This window comes from Haemaphysalis longicornis, unplaced genomic scaffold (assembly GCF_048455015.1).
Source record: "Haemaphysalis longicornis isolate Haplotype H1 unplaced genomic scaffold, Haemaphysalis longicornis Haplotype H1 scaffold_4, whole genome shotgun sequence".
Classification (NCBI taxonomy): Eukaryota; Metazoa; Arthropoda; class Arachnida; order Ixodida; family Ixodidae; genus Haemaphysalis; species Haemaphysalis longicornis.
The window spans coordinates 156,011,955-156,032,379 of NW_027526361.1; the positions used below are offsets into that span (position 1 = coordinate 156,011,955).

At 47.8% G+C, this 20,425-nt stretch overlaps 1 long non-coding RNA gene across 1 annotated transcript in view; it reads left to right on the top strand.

Moving 5' to 3' along the window:
* Positions 1 to 20,352, top strand: part of LOC144180634 (uncharacterized) — a 38,179-nt gene extending 17,827 nt beyond the window's left edge. The window contains exons 2-3 of the long non-coding RNA XR_013324482.1: positions 2,762 to 2,791; positions 20,287 to 20,352. This is a non-coding gene — a long non-coding RNA (uncharacterized LOC144180634). The remainder of the gene's footprint in view (positions 1 to 2,761; positions 2,792 to 20,286) is intronic.
* The last annotated feature ends 73 nt before the right edge of the window (positions 20,353 to 20,425 follow it).

Genomic DNA, 20,425 nt, shown 5'->3' on the forward strand with positions numbered 1-20,425 from the left:
AGCTTACCAGGAGTTATATCATGAAAAAGTTGCATAATGCCATAAACCAAAATAGCGTAACATTATTAAATGAAAGAATCGCAAACAGAATCCCTTAAGATGACCTTTACGATTACTTTGCCTCACCAAATTGAAAGCTGCATGCTCAACCACATTATAACAATTACTTTCTAGCCATCTGTAAATGATGGGTGCCTTGTTTCTCTCTATTGCATTCTGTGTAGTTCCACTTTTCCTTACCCTGTTAAAATTGCTGCAGGTTCGCATGACCACGACACTCCAGAGCGACCAATCATCGTGACGAAATGTTAAAAAATGGCAGAATGACGAAGATCAGCATGCGATTACACCAAAAACTAGTCCCAGCGCTGTGACAACAGCGCAAGGCGTGCATCTGCGCTTTCGTTACATCGCACATATCGAGTTTCGCTGTGATAACATGCTGGGCCTCGTCATTCACCGAATTTCAACATTTGGTCACGATAAAGGTAGAAATTAAAAAGAATTACAAACAAATATACATTCATACGTAATTGTGACATAGTAGTGTAAGTGATGAAACCTCATGCGTGCGAATTACTGCGTTTACGTGTACGCTGTGATCCTTGTGTGAATCTTGGGCCTATGCTTTGTATAATACATAGGAAATGTAGTACTGACCTTGCTTTGTTGATTTGATTGATTGATTGTAGGGTTTAACGCGCCGGCGCAACGCAGGCGATGAGGCGCGCCGTAGTGGAGGGCTCCGGAATAATTTTGACCACCTGGGGATCTTTAACGTGCGCCGAAATCTCGTACACACGGGCGTTTTTGCTTGTCGCCTCCATCAGAAAAGTGGCCGCCGCGGCAGGGAATCGAACCCGCTACCTCGTGCTCAGCAGCGCAACGCCTTAGCCACTGCGGCGGGTGACCTTGCTTTGTGCTATTTCTCTATTACGATTGTGTTACCGTAGTTACCCGATTCTAGCGCACCCCCCATTCTATCGCGCACCCGATTTTCCCGGAAAAATCCGAAAAAACCTGGACCTCCGATTGTTACGCGCACGGAACTTTGTGAGCAAGAAAAACGAATGCGAGAGAAACGGGCGATTTATTTCTCGAAGTAATCTCACTCATCTCACTCCTCGTCGCTCTCCGCTGACCAAAACATCTCGTCCTTGGTGCCGTCAAGCGCGTTCGTGATGCCACACTTCATAACGGACGTTCATCCATGGTCGATGGGATCGTGGCCCACGCCTCGAACGCCCATCCTGCGAGCTTCTCCAGAGAGAGAGAGAGAGAGATAAAAAACTCCTCCCACCTACCCGAAGGGGATCGTGCGGAAATGCGAATGCATTGGGTGCACCGATGAGTGCGCTGCGGCAAGCAGTAACGGAGAGAGGCGTGAGATCCACTGCATTTATATACATTTTCCGAGCGCAGCGAGCGGAGAGAGGGTACGCGGAGAGGAGAGAGAGACCCGCGCAACACGGCCGCCCCGCGCGCGAGCTCTCTCTCCCGCCGAGCTCCGCGATGCGAGCGCCCTCACACGCCCGAGCGCGCTCCTCCTCTCCACTCACTCTCCGCTACTCCGCCCGAGCTCCGCGATGCGAGCGCCCTCACACGCCCGAGCGCGCACCTCCTCTCCCCTTGCCCTCCGCTACTCCCGCCATAGCTACCACCTGCTCCGGCTGCTAGGCGCGCCACAGCTGTTGTTAGAGGCGAGGAGGAGCGCGGAGAGATAACACCTGCGGGCGCACGCCGACGGAGCACGACAACCCCCGACTAAGAAATGCATTCGCATTTACGACGACGACGACGACGAAGGCAGAACTACGAGGCGCGCGCTCACGTGCGCTCGCGCTGGAGGAATGCAGGTGCACACCGGCCAACACCTGCGGGCGCACGCCGCTCGATGGACCCAAGACAACCCCCGACTAATAAATGCATTCGCATTTAAAACTTTTATTGACGCCACTGGCCTAAGGGGCCGCCATGGCTGCCCGAAGGGCTGCCACCATGGCTTGTGCTCGGGTGACCAGTGGGCGCTGCGCACGCTTCAGCCGACCGCTCGTTTTGAAGGCGTGAGAGCCGCTGCTGCCATGGCGGTTATCAAGCGCGCAAGTGGAACGATTTGATGGTTTGTGTGAACGCCGATAGAAAAGCCTAGGCGCCTATACCTATGCTTCCTGCGTCCGAAAAATCGTTGCTAAAAGCTTTGGAGCCATCTCGAAATGGCGATGCGCGGGACGAAATTTTCGTTGTTTCGGCAGTTTCGGTTTCGTATCCGATTTTAACGGGCATACGATTTTTTGACCTATTTTTCCAGAAAAAAAGTGCGCGTTAGAATCGGGTAATTACGGTATTATGCTTAAATTTGTGAACAGACGTGTTATTTTGTACGCTGTAAACCGGGTGGCTTAGGCCCCTGTCAGGCCACGTCCGCTTTTAGGCTCAGCCTCCCCTTGGTTTTGCCAAGAAATAAAAATCTATACTCAAAATAATTGGTCGTTATGGAGTGTTCTGGTGAAGCCCACCATCGTCGAGTTTTAAGTGTAGTCTTCCTTGTTCATGTTGCGAAGGTCAACTGAAAAGTACGCAATATTTAGGCGACTCAATACGGTTTGCTACCAACACGACTGTGCTGCTCAATGCAAGTTTCTTAGAAAGCCAGAGCTTCTCGCCTTCCCTGCCTGGGAGAGGAAGGAATGCATGTCACTTGGAGATCTTTCTACTGTGAAAAATGTTCTGTGCGTTTCTTACACGTTCGATTTTCTTTCAGCGAGCACTGCAGAAGAGACTGAAGTGGAGGGTGAGCACTGTCTTCAATTCTCCCAAATATTTTTGTGAATATTTTTAATCAAGAGGTTATGTACGTAATCCGAATAGAGGGCCTCAGCTTGGAACCAGGCAAGGATTGCAGCGGCAGTCTCCAACGGGTGTCCTGTAAACCAACACAATATAGCTTTACAAGATTGAAGCCTAATCTATGTCTTTTGTGCGGTAAAATCGGATGGAAAGAAATGCAATGCCTAAGTCACCCCCCAAAATAGGACTTAGGTTGCCAGAAGCTCTAAATGGCCTCTGTGGTAATATTTGGTTCAAAAGAAACATCTGTAAGTAAGCGGTAATTTGTTTGTAATAACAAAAAAAACGCTAGGGGGAAGAATCAGACACTTCTAGACTTTGCACACGTTTGTTTCAGACCAAGAAGAGTGTGCTAAGCGCAATGAGGTTTTCTTCCTCTCTGGCCGCTGAATTGTGATTGCGTATGTTAACTCGGCACACCAAATTTATTGGTTCCTTTCTTAATGATTTCACTAGCTGCTGTGACAACCTGAAAAGGAAGCGCGAAATCGAGCATTTTAAATTCTTACCGTATTTACCCGCGTAATGATGGCACTTTTTTCAAAAACATTTTATGCAAGTTTAGGGGTGCGTTTATTACTCGGGGTAAATTTTTCGCGAAAAATGTTTGAGCACCGAAAAAGCAAGCAAGTTGCGGGTCAAAATGTTTACGCTAGCTGTCATGAACAAAAAATAATAAATAAAAACCTAATAGAAGCTTCACACACCGCCGCCAGCCGTTTTGCAAAGTGGCGCAAAATGCATTGTTTTCGTGAATTGCGGAACGCGCCGGAACGGGTTTGCTGCAAGGAGAGAACAGGGAGACCAATAAGTGGCTGCCGCTATCACAGTGCGGGCATCAAAACAGACATTGCGGCCGACGCAGCAAGCTAAGGGCATTTTTTTGTCTTCTGAGTACACTACGGGCATTTACTGAGAGTTTCTTCCTCATCACTATTGAACGCATGCTTGCCGATAACGCTAATGTCGGCAAGTCTGCGGCAATAACGCAGTCATGTCCGCTTTGAAAGCAAAGGAAACAGAGGCAAGCACGATCATCATCAGCTAGACTTGGCACAGATACCACATTCTCCTGCGGCAAGTTCAGGGTGCGTTTATTGCGCGGTAAATTAAAAAAAATCAAATTTTGACGACAAACTTCAGGGGTGCTATCATTACTCGAGTGGGGCCATTATGCGAGTAAATGCGGTATATTGTTAAGATAACTATGCTTTACCTGCTGATTACCCGTGATCATGTGAACACTCGTTCTGCTCAGGAGGACTTGACGGTGTACCTAAGGGTGCACGCGACAGTGAACGCAATGATGATAGCTGAAGTAGGAAATGGGAAAAACAAGTTGTTTTTGTGCAATGAACGAACGAGAAAATTTCATCATGCTAAAAACGGGAGGTACTAGAGTTTATCTGAAGGTAGAGTGCAAGCAGAGGAAAGTAGCTAGTGTAGTCGAAAAAAAAAGGAGAGGTAAGAAACACTCGTGTTTTTTAATACGTCTTTGAGAACAGGAACCCGGCGTGCAATTGGTCGCCGTGATAGCGACCGTGGGTAGCGTAATGCATGTAAACGTTTCCAAATGTGTTAGCCGAAAATTGCTATTGTGCTTCTTGGAATCATTAGCGCTTTATTTTTAGCTTTTTTTCTCTATGTAATGTATTGGATAGCGGTCACTCATTTTGCTTGTAAACAACAAGCAGAGACGGTAATGCAGGAGGCTGAAGACGTCGCATCAAGAATCGGGCTGTATGAACCGCGCCCGCCGTCATTAACTGCTCAACTGCTGACACCCGCAAGCATGACGACAGAGATAGTTTGCTTTGCAGCAGAGCACTCAACGTTTATGCATTATAATTGCGTGTTGTTTTAGTACCACAGCGTGCTTGGTCATCAGCGAAGTATGCCATTCTCATAAGAAATTACAGAAATTCGGAACTTTCACAACGAAGCTTAGGCGTTCGTGTGTTCTCTGAACAGTATGGACACAGCTTTACTTCAAGGGACCTTTAACGAGTGCATATTTGTTCTATTTGACTAAACAAGCCTTTAAGACTCAGTCAGCTCCATTCCAGTGACGAAAGACGTTTCTTACAAAAAAAAAGAAGCCTGAAATAATTAATAGGTGACTGCTGTGGTCTTTTGGTCCTGCCATGCCCCAGGCAGTGCCTTTGTATTCTATATGATGTCTGTGGCGTATGCAATTTACTGTTGTGCGGGGATGTTGAGCTCAACCGTGGGCCCAAGATCGGAAAATGCTAAGGATGTACTAGATGGTCAAACCGAAATATCTTCGGGTATTGCTGCGATAAAGGCCAAACAAGAAAAAAAATAGAAAAAATTGCCTCCGACTGGACCTCGCATTTTTCTAATCTGGAAAAAAACGAACTGCCAGTATTGATGACCTTGTGAAAACAGTAGCTTTACTTGAAGCGAAAATGGCTGACCTTGGAAAGGAGCAGGCGGTTCAACTTGCTAGTTTCCGGCATACCCCCGGAACTGAAAGAAACCGAGGATAAGTTGAAAGACAAAGTGCTGACTGGGGCTTTCGCAAACAAGCTTGAGGTAAAATGCAAATCAGTGGGTAGGATTCATAATATTGGCAAGCCCGGTAGAAATCGGCCCGTTATCGCATATTTAAGATTATAAAGAAAAGGAGCAAATCATCTCGAATGCCCGTCATCTAAATAGGAGAGACATATCGTTTCAAAATGGTTACTCAAAGGAAACGCTTCGCAAGCGAAAGCTAGTTGGGGGTAGCGTGAAAGATGAAAAATAAACAAGGCAAAAAAAGTTAATTTAGTACCCGAAGAACTTATCGTCGATGGAGACAAGTACGTATGGGATTAATAAAAAAACTGAAGAACCAAAATTGGCGGCTCCCAGCCTAGTCAACAAAAACAGTGACCCAAGCGCCCTAACCCTAAGCAACTTCGGCTATTAAACATTAACGCACGCAACATTGCAAATAAATCCCAGCAACTGGGGTCGGTTCTTCATAGTAGTCCGCCATTGTTGTGATAACGCAGACTTGACGGAATGACGAAATCACAGATGTCGTTGTTTTCCCCCTCTTATCGTGTGTATCCTCGTGATAGGAACCGTAGGGGTGGAAGTGTTGCTGTCCTCGTAAAACGCACTCTTGATGCCACCCTGTCGCACCCGATTGACAACCACAAAAGCCTTACTTTAAATGTATCCTGGTGCGAGCGTCCCTGTCTTATTTTTGCTGTGTATCGTGCCCCTGATTCGCCTCCTCGGTTTCTGCATGACTTACACGAGTACATGGTATCATTTAAGCATGATAACATATTCCTGGTGGGTGATTTTAATTTACCTGGCGTTAATTGGGGCTCTTCTTTCTCTTTTATCGTGCATTCCCCGCATGATTCATAGCTGCTAGATATTATGTGTCATAATTTGCATCAAGTAGTGAACTATCCAACAGTCGTCGACGTGACCTGTGCTTCCATACTTGACGTTATTTTTGTCCGTAATTCATTTGAAAAAATTTGCTGTCTCCGTTTAAAACGGCCCTTCTGATCACTGTATGGTGTCCTTTCCATGCCCTGAGGAAGCTCTCTGCACTGCTGCTCGAACGAAATGAATCCGCATTAAAGATTTTTTGCGTGCACAGGACGAAACTGTATTATATTTTGTAGAACTACACCTCAGCAAATATTACGGTTCTGATGTCATTCAAATGTGGGGGAAATTCAAAAACTTGTGTCTGCATTGTATTCATCCTTTTATTCCGGAGAAGGGAAAACGACGCGTAAACCAATCCCTTGGGTCTCTCTTGATAATACCCTTGAAAAGGAAATTACAACGCCTGATTCGAAGAGTGTCCTCTCGTGACATTATTCAAGCCACCTAAGTAGCCCTCAATCAAGCTGTGGGAACTGCTAAACTTAAATATTTTGAGCACAAGTTATCCAACTTTATTAAAGCTGCCCCACAAAAGTTTTGGAATTTCTTGTCCAACAACAAAAAATTACCCCACCTTCCCGCGAAGGGAACCCTGTGGAGATGCGACGCATCTTGGGGGTTCACTTGGTGTTTCCGTTGGGTTGATTCTCTAATTGCGTGAAACGTGTGAGGAACGCGCATGATGTATTCTTTATTTAACACGCGGCGTAACCTTAACGATGACGGCCTTGTGGTCGCTGAAGTGTACGGGTAGTGGATGGTAAAGTAACGGGACCACGTGCAATTTGCAGCGAAGATCAAGTCTATGCACGTGTCCGAAATCGGAACGCCGGTGCTGGAACGACCGCGGTTATGACGCAACGTGGCGCGGCTATGACGCAACACAATCCAACACAATCCAATTTAATCCAATCCAGTCCAATCCAAATCCAAATCCAATCAAATCCAAATCCAATCAAATTCAATCCAATCCAAGCCAATCCAATCCAAGCCAAGCCAAGCCAAGCCAACCCAATCGAATCCAATCCAATGCCCCTCGAGAGACAGTGTTCGCTATCGGAGAGGAGAGGGGATGAGCGGCGGAGAGCGCAGTTTGCGCGGCGAGGAGAATGGGGGAGGGGTGTGGACGGACAACAACAACGCTGTATGGAGGGACAAGCCGAGTGAATGAGATGCAGTCGCATCTAAAAACACTAATCGAAAAACTGCGTCATCGTGACGCGCTCCCCGTTGAGAAGGCGGGTATTGCTGATTATTTCAACACCTGTTTTCATAGTGTCTTTTTCGTAGTTAATGAGCCAATTCCCGAACTTGTTCCTCTTTGCAGAGCTAATGCCGACATCCTGTCCATGTCTGGTGGAATTTAAGTTATGCTTATCTTAAAAACGAAGACATCACCTGGCCGTGATGGGATACCGGACGATTTTCTTTCTCGATACGCTGAAATTTTGTTACATTTTCTTGTAGCAATCTTCAGTGCTTCATTAACGTTTGGGGTATTACCCCCTGACTGGAAAGGTGGACGCATTGCGCCGGTGTGGAAAAATTGCGACGTCATAATTCCTGGTCATTATCGACCCATTTCCATCACGTGAACTTGCTGCAAAATTCTGGAGCATATTAAGGCTAGCTACGTTACTAAATGTCTTACCGACAATGGTTTATTATCTCCATGGCATCATGGCTTCCGAAAAGGTTCTTCTACTTTCACCAAACTAACGTTATTCCCGCCCTTGACAACTCAGGCCAGGTTGATGTAATTTTGTTAGATTTCCGTAAAGCTTCTGACCTTGTTTCCCACGCACATCGTATGCACAAAATACAGTCAATCGGATTTCCTGCGTTCATAATAAAATGGATTTCTTCTTATCTATCTAACCACATGCAACACGTCAGGGTTAAAAATATCTGTTCTAAATCTTTACCCGGAACATTTGGCATGCCGCAAGGCAGCGTACTGGTCGGTTATTGTTTTTAATATTATCAATGACATTGTTAATGTAATTACTCACCCAGGTCAAATCAGATTGTTTGTGTACGATTGTATTCTGTTTAGTAAAATAATTTACCCGAGGTCCAAATCAAAATAAATTCGTACCTTCTTAACGTTCCTACATGGTGCAAAAAGCGAAATATGCAGCTAAATGCCAAAAAAATTGCTTTTTATGAAATTTGCCGAGACGAAAAGTTTGTAGTTTTTCTACAAGCTCCCAGGACAGCCGCTTTTCGAAGTCAGTGCTTGCAAGTACCTTGGTGTCACGATCACAAATTAAGCTGGAACGAACATGGTTCTAACAAATGTGCTTCATTTCGCAAGCTTTGACTTATTGGACATAAAATAAATTGGCTCCTCGAAGTGTTAAACTTCTCGCAAACACCTCGATGGTAAGACCAAAATTTAAATACGCATACTTAGTCTGGGACCCGCACAAGCAAAAAAAAAAAAAAACATTCAGGCTCTTGAAATAAGGCTGTTCGATTTGCCTACCCCGAATACTGCATGATTGACCCTTCCACTAATCGGATGAAAGAACATTTTATTTTAACATTGGAAACACGTCGCAAAATAGAGACTAAAACTCCTTCACCAGGTCAAGAGCAAGAAACTTGGAATTAACCCTGATCAGTGTATTCAACCATTGACTGCTCGACGTACACGGCCTCGACACAGCGCAACACTAACCCCCTACATAGCCAGGACAAACGTGTTCAAATTTTCTTACTTTCCGTGCACCAAATGTGACGGAACAATCTGGCCATTCCTGTTATCAGCCGCATAGATGCAATTGAACATTTGGACAGTTGAGGCGATGTGTCTGTGTGTGTGTCTATGTGTAGGTGTAGGTGCGCATGCGCGCCCGTGCGCGAGTGCGTGCGTGCGTGTCCGTGTGCGTGCGTGTGTCTGCGTGTGTGTGTGTGTGTGTATGTGTATGGGTAGGTGCGGGTGCGCGCCCGTACAGGTGCGTGCGGGAGTGCGTGCGTGCGTGCGTGTGTGCGTGTGGTGTGTGTGTGTGTGTGTGGGCGTGTGTGCGCCTTCGTATGCGTGTGGTGTGCGTGTGCGTGTGCGCGTGCGTGTGCGTGTATTCATGTACGTGTGTGTGCGTGTGTGCGCGTGTGTGTGTGTGTGTGTGTGTGTGCGGGCGTGTGTGTGCGCGTTCGTATGCGTGTGGTGTGCGTGTGCGTGCGCGTGCGTGTGTGTGCGTGTGTGTGTGCGTGTTTGTGCGTGTGCGTGTGTGTGCGTGTGTGTGTGCATGTGCGTGTGCGCGTGCGTGTGCGTGTATGCATGTACGTGTGTGTGCGTGTGTGTGCGATCTGCTTGCGCGTACGTGTGTGTGCCTGTGCGTGAGCGCGTGCGCGCTTGCGCGTGTGCGTGGGTTTTGGTGTGTGTGCGTGTGTGTCCTCCACAGAGTGCACGATACAAATCACGTCTGTTGGTAATTTACGGCTGAGCATACTTCATAGCCAATTACCGGAATGATATTTGGTAAAATCTAAAATCCGATCTTTATCATAGCGGACAAACGCAAAGCTGTCTCTTTCTCTCCCGTGTCGTAGGCATCTTACTGTTTGTGTAACACGCCAACCCAATACACTGTACCACTGAGCACACCGGACCGGTAGCATTGGGCTTGATGCCGCGCCTTAACCTCACGTCGACACAACGAACTTGTCATTAATAAGGGCATGCAACCTTTCGCTGCGCGTTCCCACGCTCCTCCCTGTACTCCCGTCCCGTGCACGCAGAAACCGTCAACCGGTCATGAGCGGTTACTTAGAAGTGAAAGACACTGCCGAAGATGTCGCTTGCAAAGCCCTTTAAGAAGTGATATTGGCCCACGTCGGCATTCCGAGCGGGCCAGTTGCTGTTGATCCTGGAGGGATTTACAGCTGCACTCTAAGAACTCGAGGAGTGCTGGGCACTCTGTCTAGGAGTAAAAACTTTTGTCCCATATTTCACTCCCTTTGGAAGCATTGGGCGACTCTTCCGAGGAGTAGCGCATGGCGGCCGAACGAGAGGCGAAACACTCCCCGTGGGATTTACTTGCTGCTTTCGAAGCGGAGTACTTGAACCCTGTTTGGGAATTTCAATGCCATCTCCAAGGCAGCGTTCCGTCACTCCCTTTAGGCGTAAATAAGCTCTATTGGCGGCGTTCCCGGATACTGCAGACGGGTACTACTACTCTCTCTTGGAAAGAAAACGTTACGCCTCAAGAGCGTTCTGCTATTCCCCGCGAGGCAGCGTGCTTTCGCTCCGCCTGCTACTAGACCCCCCCCCCCCCCTTCCCCACGATGGTACTATAGGCAGTTACAAGCAAACGAAACAGGACAAGCTATTTTGAAACATGGAAAAGAAGAAGAAAACAAGCTCAGACTTTATTTTTCAAAATACCACAACTATCGGTTCATTCTGCAATTTAACACAAAATGCAATTTTTTGGGAATTAAAATATCACGGCATAAAAACGGTTCCTACTCCACATGCACACAGGAGACGTAGCGCTTATTTAGGATACATCCAAGAAAAATTCACAAATAAAAATGCAGCAAAGCAATTGAAAACACTGAAATACAAACATTAAATTATGACGATAAAAATGACATTAACATCCACAAATAAAAAAGTACTGGCATTAGCACGAAAAGCGTCAGTAGAAATACAGCAGTGGGAGAATAGTTAAGAGTATTAACATAAAACAAAATGGCCTTAGTACATCAGTGAGTGCTTCACATGGACTGGAAAAGCCAGCTCTTATTTAGCACACATAAAAAATATTTGCAAATAAATTTTGCGAAACAAAAATCTGGGACTAAAACAATTCAGCGTGGATTACTATTAACGCATTACAAGGTGCAATCAACACAAAGATACAAAGCCATTGACACGGCAACTTTGCAACAGATATATTTTGGTGGTACAATAGGAAACCGCAGGAAACATTCCCCTGGGTTTTTTAGGCGGGTGGTTCTCAAATGAGGATGCGCTAGTAAGATTTAAAAAAGGCAAAGCTTGGTATTAAAAACAAGCACGTTCGAGCTGACTGCTTCATAATGTTGGTGGCGGCCTTCAGAACAGTACCGACCAGGGCACCGTGCTTGAGCCAAAGTAACGTCTACAGAAGCAAGAAGGTGCGCTTCGCCTTTGAAGCGTATTACATAATGAAGGGCCAAACCACAGACAGCAGCAATGGGAACCCATCCACGATGTCCAAAGGTGTGAGGAGAAGTGTCTTGAATGCGACGGCCACTGCTGCTGACGCCTCGGGGATCTCTCCCTCTCTCTCAAAAAAAAAAAATCTTCGCGCAAGTAGCGTCTTCCCGTGGTTCCTACATAGACAGAAAGAGGGAAACAGCAAAGATAAGTTCTACAATGAAAAAAAATATTAACGAGTTTGACAACGTTAAATGAAGTTTATTGGGTGATAGATTAGTTTTTGCGCCGAGAGCACGCACTGAACCCGTATTGGAATGCCATACTGCTTGGCGCAGTAACCAGTCTAGATGCGGATGTGGTGACCTTGGATGCCACCACGCTCATTGTACCACTTGGCCAATGTCATGTCAGACAGCGCGCCCTACAGCTGTCTGCCTACGCACTGCGCCCCAAACCCCTTAGTGCTTACGTGTCCGTAGCTTCAACTGTTTACCCCGCTATCGTTCCCGGTATAAAAACATTGCACAAAATTTAAGGAAACATAACTATTTTTGTAAGGTTATAATCCCTGAATAATTTGCATTGGATTTTGTCCTCAGCCGACTGCAACGTAGGGCCAATTATACGTTCACAAGACTAGCGTGGAAAAGTTGCTAATGGGTCATATAGCTACTGTTTTCTTCATTCTCGAGTACGCTTCGTTGCATGCACGCTGCAGATCGCAACATTTGATGAGAACCAATAGGCTCGTTATTGAACGATCAGAACGCTCGAGCGACGGCGACAACCGACGCGAAAAAAGTAATGTAATGGGTACAACAAACAGTGTGGGCGACAGCGACAAACGAAAAAAAGTAATGCATTGCTGCCGCTCGCTTGTGGGATGCTTCTGTCCGGGAATAAACCCGCGACGGCGACGGCCCGTCGCTGTCGCCGCCGTCAGCGGCCTGCGTAAAAAATTTTCGCTTGTCTGTGTCGCACACAATACCTGTTTCCCGTACACACTGAGTGAGGTTTCTCGCGTCGCTCATCGCCTTAGACGCATGTAATTACCCCTTAACAGTGCGGTGGGTACGCCCCGAAAAGTCCCATTTCCGTCCATCCTACCCTCAAGCAGAACGTAAAAAAACTTGTCTGAACAGCATTTCAGTCTGCTGCTGTACGCGCGGCGGTCACTAAAATTATTGTAATTTAGTGACTACCACGCGCTAGACGCGCTCCTATCACTCAGCCTATTGTACGCAATTCTTTAAAGCCGCGCAGGTAGCCACAGCTACTGCACGGCCGCCACTCTAACCCTAGCCGCCGAGCTAAGAGTACAGCGTAGCGCTGCGACTACTCGCGCGACCATGCTTCCTACCTGCGAAAACATTCCGCAAGGATACCAACACTTCACGAATCAAAGGGATTGAAACGGTGCAAGAATCGACGCTGTTTGCACACGGGTACAAAAGCCGCCCTTCAAAACTAAGCAACGGTCAAAATCAGTCACGAAAACGTTAGGACTAACCGCTTCCGCGGACCGAAGTACCGAGAGTAACTCTGCTCCGTTAAATACACAATACAAGAATACGAGGTTAACTAATGGCTTACCTCTACTTCCCGCCAGTGTTTCTTCGTCCGGTAGATAAATCCAAGGTCGTAATAGCTGCGAAACATCCCAAGCTCAAGGCGCGAAGCCTGCGACGGCCGCGGATACAGTCCGGCCATAGCGCGCGCATCGCTACACAGTGCACATAGTTCCGAAATCGGCCTCACCGCTGTCGCCGCTGTGATGTTCGTCCGAAAGAAAAACTAGTACCACGCACGCACGCACGAATGAACGAATATACGACTTGCGTGTGCAGGATGTCGCGCTGACGCACAAGCGGCCTGCAGTTAGCCAACACGCGTCGTATACTGTGTCGAAGCAAGTATGACGATAAGGGCAGGTCCAACTTCCCATGTTGCACGAAGCGTCTGCTTGAAAGCCCACTTCGTTCGTAGCACATTGACACCACGGTCTGGCGCGGCCTGACAGTCGCCCGTCCGGCCTTGGCGGGTTCACCGCCTGTGTAGGTTTTTGCAGAACACGCGCACTTCGTGGCTCGCTGAAGGTGCCTTTCTCACGCTTGCTCGGGCGGTTCGCGTTACCTGATCCCCCGGATGTATGACGCGTTACGTATCGTGATCCACGCCTGCGCCACCGCCGGGGGGGGGGGGGGGTCATCATTTCTCTTTGCTTAACAAAGGCGCTTGAGTTCCAGCAACCGATCGGTGTGTACGCTTTTATCGTCGCTCGTCAGCCAACGAGATAGTTTTCACCGCAGAGGGTGTATTTGAGATGCCCTCGCAGTGGTATCGCCTGTTCCTCACCCTCCGATCTTGCAGATAGGCCCCATATTGCTGTTAATACCAGTTATGTATACGGATTTTCTTTATTTAACCTAATAAAAGCTATCGTATGTACATGCCTATCTCGGCGACACTAGCCACGGTTGTTGGGTCGGGTTCGTGTTGCGCTTGCAGCTTGAGCTATCAGAAGAGCGCGGACTTCACTTCTTGCAACACCATTTTTCTCAATCGATCTCAGATTTACAATCCGTTTTTTTTAGCTCGACTAGGCGCGGGACAAGCGTACGTCTATCAAACTCTTTCAAAGCGACCGGCCGCAGCGGTCCGTAGATTAGTTCCTTCGGTTTGCCGCCTGCCGCCACTGAACGCTGCGAGCAATCGTTACACGAATTCATATTCTTGCACGTTTAGAATGCGCGGCAGAAGTAATCGGGCGCTTTTTTACACAACCGCTTTATATAATATATTCGTATGCAAATAAAACATCGCTGATGAGTTGGTGTGCAGTGGTGCGCAGATGGCAGGAGTGCATCTCCATGCTTACTCCCGCACTGGACAAGAATGAAATTGAAATTCCACTCTTCGTACTGGAGATGCGAGACGATGCGCAGGTTTACTCTTCACTGGTGCGGGAGCAGAACTGGGGCTGCACTCCGTCGCGCACGAGAAGAGTACGCGGTCAGTTTTGCTCTCCTCCTCATGGGGAGCGAGCATTGCATCCAACTCCCCGCAGCTTTCGAGTGGAGTCCACCAACGCTTGCAAGAGTACAATGACGGTCGGACTCTTCAACTGCTCCCCCGATTTCTTAGAGTGTGCTGGACCAGCTGTAAATTTAATCGGTAATGGTGGCGGCAGTGGCTTTACATTGTGTTTGAACCCATTCACGCTTATGTTCGGGTTGACGCTTCATAAGTTTCTACTCTTGTTCCTCCAAGTGAACAACCTGCGTCCGTCCCATAGCGAAGGTCTGTACCTTTATTCTAGCGGATACACACGTGGGTGTACTTTCCGCTGCCCAGTCATAGGCATCTTATTGTCGTCAAAACAGATCGACCAAGACCCAGAACGTTCAACTGTAGAGCACAGCTGACAGGGCTCATTGAGCCATGAGACTGCCACGCTTATATCTTCCATCACCAGAGTGGGGAGGCAATCTGTAGCGGCATTAAACCCTGCTGTGCGCGCATGTCCAACACCGCCTGTATAAACATTGCCTAACACGTCGCCCGCTTTTCAATGGGAGCAGGAGGGACGCATAGTTTAGGTACTTCCCCACTATGCGGGCGTACCGCATACGCCACTGCTCACGAGTCGCGAACGCTGCACCCACTTCTACGACGTGTGCCTGTCAGCTTGCCTGTTGGGTTTCAAGAGCCGTTTTGCTTGCTCACATCTTAGCCGTGACGGGGCGCTAGTTCTGGGGTGCACTGGGGATCTCCTTCAACGTGTGGCTTGCTTCACACTAGCTGCATTTTTCGTAAGATGACTGACGTAGGCGGAACTGAAATGGTGTAAGAACGCAGTGATTGCCCGACAGACAGATTACAAACATAGAAACAATATTTTGGGATGGTACAACCAGTATTTTACTGATATATTTCTTCCTGGAGAATTTAGGGACTAAAGAAATTGCGTGTACGTTTTCTGTTCAAACGCTCACTTCTACCATTACATTCCAAAAAATGGCACGTGCCTGTAAATTGCAAGAGATTACAGAAAACAACAGGATAAGCAGTTGAGCGTCTAGCCAGGCTTTAAGGGCGCTTTGACAGTACAGTCCTCAGTTTTAAAACTGTGTACCGATTCGGAGTGCGAACAGCGTGGGCAAAACAAGGCCGAAACCCAGAGGGGACAGATGGGGGATGCCCCACTCAGAAAATTTCGGGGCCCGTGATCACTGTACGTGAGCGCACCAAACCGGCATCAACCTGCTGCACCAGAAGTGGTTTTGCGCCCCCCGTTTCGCAGCTGCTTTTATCAGCGCCAGACCAAGACAGACAGGCAAAGTGATAAACGAGAAGGCGTAGGAGCGCCGCCTAGGGAACACTAGACAAGCTGTCAACTATTTTGCATAGTTTTCGAGAAGCGGTGCTTGGTGGCGGACGTGAAAGCACACAGAAAGGCTAAGAGCGGTGAAGGGTAGGAGAGAGCATCAGGAGAGTGGCTGTTTGGCCATTTTTCGATCACGCGTTAGGCGTCGATAATACAGGCGGCGTTGGCATGCCTGCTGCCCTCACGGCCAACCCATGTACGCCTAAACCGACAACTGGGGAAAGGCGCATAATTAGGCATGAAATACTCCGGCGCAGGGAGAAATACTTTATATGCGGCCAGTCTAAGATATATTATAATTCTTCCGCCAGAAAAACTATGACGAGCTGGTTAACGAGAGCTGCCGACGTGACAATGTCATTCGGAATGGCGTACTAGCTAAAGAATTGTGTGATCTCGCCGGTGTTCCAACGGGGCAAGTTGCTTTGAATTGGCTGGGCCTCACAGCTAGTGGGCCAGGGGTGATTTCTTGGCGGCAACCATAGTTTCTTAGTAAGTATACTAGAGAGGATACTGCACCTGCGAATCCATGTCGTCATGGGGGTTATGGGTAGACCACAGCTTCTGGCTTGGGCTTGGCATTGCAATTGGATTTAAAGCGGTTTTTAGATGCGAAGCATCTCATGCTCGGGGTTGTGTCCCTCCCTCCCTCGCTGTCGTTTTCGTTTCCCGCCGTCCGCACTCTACTGCGCATGCGCGTCTCTTCAGCCCCGTCAGCGTCTGGGCTGACGTCAGGGCACTCTACTATAAAAAGAAATAGTTACGCGGCGCCCGGTTTCGATCCCTCGACTCTCTGGCCGCAACCGGAGGTACGTGGCGCTCTTCCCACTGCGCTACAAACCGAGACGGGAGCAGGTGCTACGAACACGCCTTATGTCCTTCACTCATTAAAACTACACCAACAAGCTACTGATACAACGAAGGCACGCGAAGCTGAACATCAACGGAAATGACGAACTGAAAACTAATGGGAACTGCAGTCGACCCCATGGCTTCTTCGCATACTTCTCAGGGTTCCCCTACGGGAAGATGGCGTAATTTTTTGAATTTGCTTTCTCCACTATACCCCATCACGTCTACGAGCTTGGAGGTAGCCGAAATGCTCCCTGTTCTGTAGTAACCGTGAGCCGTGGAAACTGCGTGCTTTATGAATGAGCAGGTAGTGCGTATTTGCACCTAAGGTTGGTAATGCCGAAATCGAAGGAACGTATGTTTGAGCGGGTACTATGCCGCCGCGAAAGGTGTAGCCGACGAAAAAAAGAAAGCAAACGTACTTCGACGTGCACAAGATACGGTCGCCTGCCGCCGTCCATATGATGCCCTCGCACACAAATGTTTAACGCCAGGTTTAATTTTTCCTTCAAGTATGAAGCAACTCGCCCAGGAACAACTTTTGTTAAACCGTAGCTGACTGTCGGTGCACTGGTTCGCAACGAAGGCGACGTTCTGATAGGCTCGTTAAAAACATTTTCAAGCTGTTTAAGCAACTTATTTGAAATAATGGTAAAATTAATAAAGTATCAGTCTCAAATGGGTTTTCCACAAAATATTAACGTCGTTGTTTGCTACCAGGTTGGACTGCAACATAGTAGCCACAACTGTTCCGGCAAAAATACGCCTCACTTCTTTTTTTCCTTATCTTTAAAACAGCCTGTTTTATTTACCATTTATATAATACCATAAAATTCTTTGCGTATTTGTGGCACTGTGTTCAAATATACGGCCACTAAAACGTTTTAATCCAAGCCAGCTATGCAACTACGGTGAGCGTATGATATAATGGCGGCTCATGACGACGCTCATGGCCTTCATGTGAGCCGTATAGACGTTAGTGCCAGATTCATCTGTACTGTATATGGTAAAAACCTATAGCGGAAACGGCCGCGCCTACATTATCAGCGGTGGCGGCGGCTTCGGTTGTTTTTACACCCGTTCGCGCTGCTGCTAATTCTCCGCTACCATGCGATTACGGCGCTACGGCCGCCGCCCAACGACACGCAACTATAGAAAGAGGCATGGGTGGTTGCGAGGGGAATAACCTTGGGGGGGGGGAGAGAGAGAGAGAGAGAGAGAGAGAGAGAGAGAGAGAGAGAGAGAGAGAGAGAGAGAGAGAGAGAGAGAGAGAGGTGTTTACTGATACTGACGTGGTTTGTCCAGCAAAGAGCCTGACATGCTACGTCCGGTGAAAATGAAACAAGTAAGAAAGAAAAAAAACACAAAAAGGAAAAGAAAAGCAAGTAGGAAAGGAAGAAACAAGGAAAATAAGAAAAAGAAAAAGTATGGTGAGAATTGTAGTCGCAACCAAGTTAAGTAGCTCGGTATAAAAAGAAATGTCGAAGTATACTCGAGGAAATGTTCGCTTCAAGTTGCACAGACTTCTGAGACCGTACAGTGGCTTCACGGGAACGCGGTACATTCAGCGTTACCATAGCAGCAATGATGAAGACACAGACGCGGAATGTTCACTTTGACATTCCACAGAGGTTAAGAGTTGAATATATGAGGAACGGGGTCCTATATTATACGTATTATCGATGTTCAGTACTGTGCAGTGTTAACTAGACCTGAACTACGGAGGAAGCTGAGAAAGGCTTTCTCACCCGTGAGGCCATTCCAGCACATGACCAGGGGTCAAGCACATCATGCAACGTAAGACGTGATTTAGGTAGTTTGCTCAAAGTCACCGTCAAGGAGAGTCTGCGGGTATCATATCGTTGACACACACAGGTGATACGGCGGACATCTTCTGCACAGTGGCAATCTTCGCACAAGGGTGATCCTCTGTGATAACATTTGTGATAACCGTTTTGAAATAGGGGTTGGGGGTGGCGAGGAGGAGCCCCGTAGCGGCGCCGAGTAAATCGCCTTCACCGGAATAAAAACTGAGGGGGGGAGATATGTACTGCTTACTGCTTTGCAGTAATAAAAAAAACTCAAACGTCGCGCCACATTGGCAGGAGTGTCGCGACACTAGCCATCCCTGAAGCATAATAATCAGTGTGCCTGATAATAATCTGTATGTAATCGGCATCAATAATGTGCATCTTAGAATTTAAGTGATACGATCAAACGGAACTTGAGGCCCCACGAAAACCACCCAGTCACCCGCCGTGGTGGCTCAGTGGCTAAGGCGTTTTCTCAGTGGCTAAGGCCCCTTTTCTGATGGAGCAAAAACGCCGTGTGTAGCGGATTTAGGCGCACGTTAAAGATCCCCTGGTGGTCAAAATTAATCCGAAGCCCTTCACTACGGCGCCCTTCATCGCCTGGATTGCGTCGGCGCGTTAAACCCCACAATCAATCAATCAACCAATCAATCAAAAACCACCCAGTCATTCTTGTTGCGAATGGAAAAAAGCGGCGGCCGCCAGTCGCATAGAGAAGATTCTGTGACGTCGCAGAGAAGTAACTGGAAACTAGCTGTGGATTCGCTCTTGGTTCATCTGCTTTTCCTAATATAATTATTTGTGTGCATTTTGCGATAGAAAAGGTATGATCATAATCGGGGCAAAGCGCTCATTTGATTAGCCAACTTGTATACTGAATCCTCATCATCCTTCAAAGTACGAGGACGCGCTCTGAGGTTTATTTTCGCGCTTGAAAATGACAGGATCGACCGCACTGCCACAATATCACTACTGCAATCTTAGCATTCCCTGAAGCAAGGGTGTGCCGGAAATCCAAGTGTTAGGGGCCACAAACACGTGTGTGAACTTGGTGGACTATTAAAGCAAAGCTTTCTGCCGTTGGCTGGTAGAGACCAGCTAACGGTTCCTTTGTGGCGTGCGTGAGAAGGAACTACCAACGCGGCTGGGGAGACGGAGGGCGGTTTTAACTCACGGAGCACAGTGCAGATGGCGTTACGAATGGCCCAGGGTTCCCGGCGTAGGTGCCTGGTCACACCGGCGGGTGCGTCGGCGGGGCGGCTGTAGCGACGGTTGTTTTGGGCCTGTTTTGGCGGAGCTTCGCATCCATTGCTCGCTTTCTTCACATGGATTGATTAACTTGTTCGACAGCCCCTCCTGGGTAACCCGGACTCCACGCAATTAAGTGGTCGTAAGGAAAAAATACGTTAACGATTGTATTGCAGGCGGGAAAACAAAATCTAGAGACCGCATACAGACGTCTGGCGCTAAATAAACGCTAACTTTTGCGCAATGCTTGCCAGGCATGGGACTCCGTTTTATAAATCGTTGTGTTTAAATGCGGTTGTGTTTTATCAGGTATTACAAAATGCGAAAGGAGGAACTGGTTTCGAAGAATATCGATTATAAAACTTCCCTTAGATTTTTCCAACTCTCAAACTTACTAACCTAACTAGTTTAAATCGGTGTAAATGTGAATCCCTACGCTGACATGCCGAATTGTTTCGGTGTCTGCGCTTGTGTCGCACCGTGGTTAGCCCCGAGCTATTACATCAGGATGGCTATGTTCCGCAGTCTCGCTCTTCGAACGACGCTCCTCTCTGTTTTTTTTTCTACAGACGCACATCCGGCCCACAGCGAGGGCGGCGCTGCTGCGTTGGAGACGCCGCACCCGCGAATTGCAGGTAACGGCTGGCAGAATAGTTTCGGTGTCTGCGCTTGTGTGCCGCGGTGGTGTAGCGCCGAGCGAGCACATGA